We start from the raw sequence: 6,129 nt of genomic DNA, 5'->3' as shown, positions 1-6,129 counted from the left end.
TTTGATCCGGTTTCAGCCGGTTTGAACCGGTTTCAGCTGGTTTGATCCGGTTCCATCCGGTTTGACCCGGTCTGAACCGGTTTGATCCAGTTTGAACCAGTTTGAGCCAGTTTCATCCGGTTCCATCCGGTTTGATCCGGTCTGAACCGGTTTGAGCCGGTTTGATCCGGTTTCAGCCGGTTTGAACCGGTTTCAGCTCGTTTGATCCGGTTCCATCCGGTTCGATCCTGTCTGAACCGGTTTCATCCGGTCTGATCCGGTTTGAACCGGTTTGAGCCGGTTTGATCCGGTTTCAGCCGGTTTGAACCGGTTTCAGCTCGTTTGATCCGGTTCCATCCGGTTTGATCCGGTCTGAACCGGTTTCATCCGGACTGATCCGGTTTGAACCGGTTTGATCCGGTTTGATCCGGTTTCAGCCGGTTTCAACCGGTTTCAGCTGGTTTGATCCAGTTCCATCCGGTTTGATCCGGTTTGATCCGGTTTGAACCAGTTTGAGCCAGTTTCATCCGGTTCCATCCGGTTTGATCCGGTCTGAACCGGTTTCATCCGGTCTGAACCGGTTTCATCCGGTCTGATCCGGTTTGAACCGGTTTGAGCCGGTTTGATCCGGTTTGATCCGGTATCAGCCGGTTTCAACCGGTTTCAGCTGGTTTGATCCGGTTCCATCCGGTTTGATCCGGTTTGAAGCGGTTTGATCCGCTTTCAACCAGTTTGAGCCAGTTTCATCCGGTTCCATCCGGTTTGATCCGGTCTGAACCGGTTTCATCCGGTCTGATCCGGTTTGAACCTGTTTGAGCCGGTTTGATCCGGTTTCAGCCGGTTTCAACCGGTTTCAGCTGGTTTGATCCGGTTCCATCCGGTTTGACCCGGTCTGCACCGGTTTGATCCAGTTTGAACCAGTTTGAGCCAGTTTCATCCGGTTCCATCCGGTTTGATCCGGTCTGAACCGGTTTGAGCCGGTTTGATCCGGTTTCAGCCGGTTTCAACCGGTTTCAGCTGGTTTGATCCGGTTCCATCTGGTTTGATCCGGTCTGAACCGGTTTGATCCGGTTTGAACCAGTTTGAGCCAGTTTCATCCGGTTACTCCGGTTTGATCCGGTCTGAACCGGTTTCATCCGGTCTGATCCGGTTTGAACCGGTTTGATCCGGTTTGATCCGGTTTCAGCCGGTTTCAGCTGGTTTGATCCAGTTCCATCCGGTTTGATCCGGTTTGATCCGGTTTGAACCAGTTTGAGCCAGTTTCATCCGGTTCCATCCGGTTTGATCCGGTCTGAACCGGTTTCAGCTGGTTTGATCCGGTTCCATCCGGTTTGACCCGGTCTGAACCGGTTTGATCCAGTTTGAACCAGTTTGAGCCAGTTTCATCCGGTTCCATCCGGTTTGATCCGGTCTGAACCGGTTTCATCCGGTTTGAGCCGGTTTGATCCGGTTTCAGCCGGTTTGAACCGGTTTCAGCTGGTTTGATCCGGTTCCATCCGGTTTGATCCGGTCTGATCCGGTTTGATCCAGTTGGATCCGGTTTGAACTGGTCTGATACGGTTTGATTCCGTTGGATCCGGTTTGAACTTTTCTGATCCAGTTTGATCCTGTCTGATCCAGTTTGATCCGGTCTGATCCGGTCTGATCTGGTGAAAACCGGTTTTATGCGGTTTGATCCGTTCTGATCTGGTCTGAGCCAGTCAAAACCGATTTTAAATGGTCTGATCCGGTTTGATCCGGTCTGATCCGGTTCGTTCCGGTTTGAACCGGTCTGATCTGGTTTGATTCACTCTGAGCCGGTGAAAACCGGTTTGAACTGGTCTGATCCGGTTTGATCCGGTCTGATCCGGTTTTTACCGGTCTGATCCTGTTTGATCCGTTTCAAACCGGTCTGATCCGATCTGATCCGGTCAAAACAGGTTTGAACTGGTCTGATGCGGTTTGATCCAGTCTGATCCGTTTCGACCCGGTTTGAACCGGTCTGATCCGGTTTGATCCGGTCAAAACCGGTTTGAACTAGTCTGCTCCGGTTTGATCCGCTCTGATCCGGTTCGATACGGTTTGAACAGGTGTGATCCGATTTGATCCGGTCTGAGGCGGTCACAACCGGCTTGAACCGGTCTGATGCGGTTTGATCCGGTATGATCCGGTCTGAGCCGGTGAAAACCGGTTTGATACGGTTTGATCCGGTCTGATCCGGTCTGAGCCGGTCAAAACCGGTTTGAACTGGTCTGATCCGGTCTGATCCGGCTGCATCCGGTTTAAATCGGTCTGATCCGGTTTGATCCGGTCAAAACCGGTTTGAACTGGTCTGATCCAGTTTGATCCGGTCTGATCCGGTTCGATCCGGATTGAACCGATCTGATCCGGTTTGATCCGGTCTGAACCGGTCAAAACCGGTTTGAACTGGTCTGATCCGGTCTGATCCGGTTCGATCCGGATTGAACCGGTGTGATTCGCTTTGATCCGGTCTGAGCCGGTCAAAACCGGCTTGACGCAGTCTGATGCGGTTTGATCCGGTCTGATCTGGTTCGATCCGGTTTGAAACGGTCTGATCCGGTTTGATGCGGTCTGAGGCGGTCACACCCGGCTTGAACCGGTCTGATGCGGTTTGATCCAGTCTGATCCGGTCTGAGCCAGTGAAAACCGGTTTGATGCGGTTTGATCCGGTCTGATCCGGTCTGAGCCGGTCAAAACCGGTTTTAACTGGTCTGATCCAGTTTGATCCGGTCTGATCCGGTTTGCTCCGGCTTGAACCGGTCTGATCCGTTTTGATCTGGTCAAAACCGGTTTGAACTGGTCTGGTCTGGTTTGATCCGGTATGATCCGGTTTGTACCGGTCTGATCCGGTTTGATCCGTTTCGAACTGGTCTCACCCGGTCTGATCCATTCTGCTCCGGTCTGAACCAGTCTGATCCGGTTTGATCCGCTTGTATCCGGTGTGATCCGGTCTGATCCGCTCAAAACCTGTTTCATCCGGTCAGATCCGGTTTAATCTGGTCTGAACCGGTTCGATCCGGTTTGATTCGGTCCGATCCGGTCTGAGCCGGTCAAAACCGGTTTGAACCCGTGTGATTCGGTCTGATGCGGTTTGATCCGGTCTGATCCAGTTTGATCCATTCTGATCCTGTCTGGCCCGGTCTGATCCAGTCTGATCCGGTCTGATCCGGTCTGACCCGGTCTGATCCAGTCTGATCCGGTCTGAACCGGTCTGATCCGGTTTGATCCGCTTTTATCCGGTATGATCCGATTTGATCCTGTCTGATCCGGTCAAAAGCGGTTCCATCCGGTCTGATCCGGTTTGATCCGGTCTCATCCGGTTTGATCCGGTTTGAACCGGTCTAATCTGGTTTGATACGGTCTGATCTGGTCACAACCGGCTTGAACCGGTCTGATCCGGTTCGATCCGGTTTGATCCAGTCTGATACGGTCAAAATCGGTTTGATCCGGTCAAAATCGGTTCCATCAGGTCTGATCTGGTTTGATCTGGTCAAAACTGGTTCGATCCAGCCACCACCACCTGGCCGCCCCCCTGGCTTCTGGGAGCCCCATCGCCGGGGGGTCAGGCACTCCCCAAGATCGGGCTCCCAGCCGCCAACCCCGGCCCGCCCCCTAGCTTCTGGGAGCCCCATCGCCGAGGGTGCAGGCACCCCCCCGCAATCGGGCTCCCAGCTGCCACCCCCGGCCCACCCCCCTGGCTTCTGGGAGCCTTGTGGACTCACAGCCTCTTTCTGATATTGTGAGTAATATCATCTCCCCATCTGAAAATTTTCATCTCCTTCTCAGACGATTGTACACCCCCAGTGTGCACATCCTCAGAGGGAGTAACCCCCTCTGTATTAGGAGTCATATCAGCCTCTTCCTCCCTGAATATCCATAACAGTATCCCAGGGTTGTTTCTACTTCCAGTGGTACTGATTGTCATATCCTCCTCTCCCAAGCAGAAGTTCGAAACACTATTATGGGGGGTGTACACCGTCTGTGATATAGAAATTAACATTGTCCTCTCCCCGGTGGATATCAGGAACAAGTCTATTAATCATTAATATTAGTAATTATATTAATATTAATAATAATTATTGATATTAATGATCACAATAAAGAGAGTAAAAATTAATACTGGTTTAAAATGTTAATGATTTGTAACAATAATTATTAGTAGTATCACTATTAATAAGAATATTATATTAGCAATTAATGTGACTTAAATCAATACCCAGTGATGCTGGGAATCAAATAATAATTAGTATTAGGAACTAATATTATTTGATGACATTAATATTAATAATTAATTGAAAGCATGCATAATCATGTATTTAAAATCATTATCCGTAATTAATAATGGTATCCTATAAATTTTTAGTATCATTCATAATTATTAAAATCGATCATTGATGATTAATAATCATATTATTGTTCCTAATTCCACAGGAAGTGTAAACCTACTTGTGATGCTGTTCTTAATATCCAGGGACGGAAAGCAGGATTTTAGTTTTTTTTTTTTTTTTTTTTTTTTTTTTTTTTGAGATGGAGTCTCGCTCTGTCAGCCAGGTTGGAGTGCAGTGGCCGGATCTCAGCTCACTGCAAGCTCCACCTCCCGGGTTCACGACATTCTCCTGCCTCAGCAGCCTCCCGAGTAGCTGGGACTACAGGCGCCCGCCACCTCGCCTGTCTAGTTTTTTGTATTTTTTAGTAGAGACGGGGTTTCCCCATGTTAGCCAGGATGGTCTCGATCTCCTGACCTCGTGATCCGCCCATCTCGGCCTCCCAAAGTGCTGGGATTACAGGCTTGAGCCACCGTGCCCGGCCGGATTTTAGTTTTAATATCACAGTAGGTGTACACTCACCACGTGATGCTGATCCTAATATAAAGCGGGGTAGAGTATCACATGACTCCAAACATAGCAATGAATGGATAGCTACCCGGTAATATTGCTCCTAATATTCACGGAAGAAGCCTATGCTGTTAGTCCGAATATGGCACTGAGGGTACAGCTCTTCTGAGATACTGTTCCTAGTATGCGGAGGGGGAGAGGATGATAATAATTCGCAGGCTGTGTGCTCCCGCCCAGTGATATTGTAATTACTATCCTGGGAGGGAGAGGATGATATTGCACTCTGTACAGCAGGAGGCGTACACCCAGTCTGGGATATTGTTCCTAATATCCATGGAGGGGACAGGCTGATATTACTCGCAATGTGGCACAGGGTGGACATTCACCCTGTTTCATCCTTCTCAATATTCCAAGGCCGAGAGACTGATATTAATCTCAGTATCACAGACACTGTACAACCCCTTGTGATACTCTTCCAAATATCCAGATCAGGTTCCCAGCAGCCACCCCCAGCCGGCCCCCCTGGCTTCTGGGAGCCCCGTCGCCGGGGGTGCAGGCATGACCCCCTATCAGGCTCCCAGCCACCACCCCCAGCCCGCCCCCCCGGCTTCTGGGAGCCCCGTCGCCGGGGGTGCAGGCATGCCCCCCGATCGGGCTCCCAGCCGCCACCCCCGGCCCACCCCCCGGCTTCTGGGAGCCCCATTGCCGGGGGTGCAGGCACCCCCCGTGATCGGGCTCCCAGCCGCCACCCCCGGCCCGCCCCCCCGGCTTCTGGGAGCCCCGTCGCTGGTGGTGAATGTCCCATTTGTCCTTATCAGCATGTAGCTAGCAATATTGTGACATTTTTACTGCAGAGTGAATGATGACTGGGGCATCTTAAGAGGAGTTGTAGGGTGTTTCTTTCTGCATAGGTACCTCTTCTCCCTCCTACCCGCAACTGACAAGTGCCCATCCACTCCAGCATTAGAGATGCTACTAATATGTGAATTTTTGGTGGTCCCTCCAGGTGAGCCTTCCCAGACTTTCCCTTTTCCAGGAGCTCAACCTCCTGTTCATGTCTAGCTGTCTATCTACTCTAACAGAGCCTACTATCCTGTGTCTTTCCCAAAAATAGTGAAGGAACAATGAATTGGAAACCATAGAAAATGATATACATGTAGATGAAAACTTTACAACTTACACAAATAATCACTCAAAATCATCCTTACACTAAAAATGCAAGACTATACAATTTCTAGAAGAAACTATAGAAGAAAAGCTATGTGCCTTTGGGTTTGGTAATGAATTTTAACAAATGGCAAAAAAGGTTGATATA

This window comes from Macaca fascicularis, chromosome 4 (genome assembly GCF_037993035.2).
Source record: "Macaca fascicularis isolate 582-1 chromosome 4, T2T-MFA8v1.1".
NCBI lineage: Eukaryota > Metazoa > Chordata > Mammalia > Primates > Cercopithecidae > Macaca > Macaca fascicularis.
Note: the sequence above shows the minus strand (reverse complement) of the source record.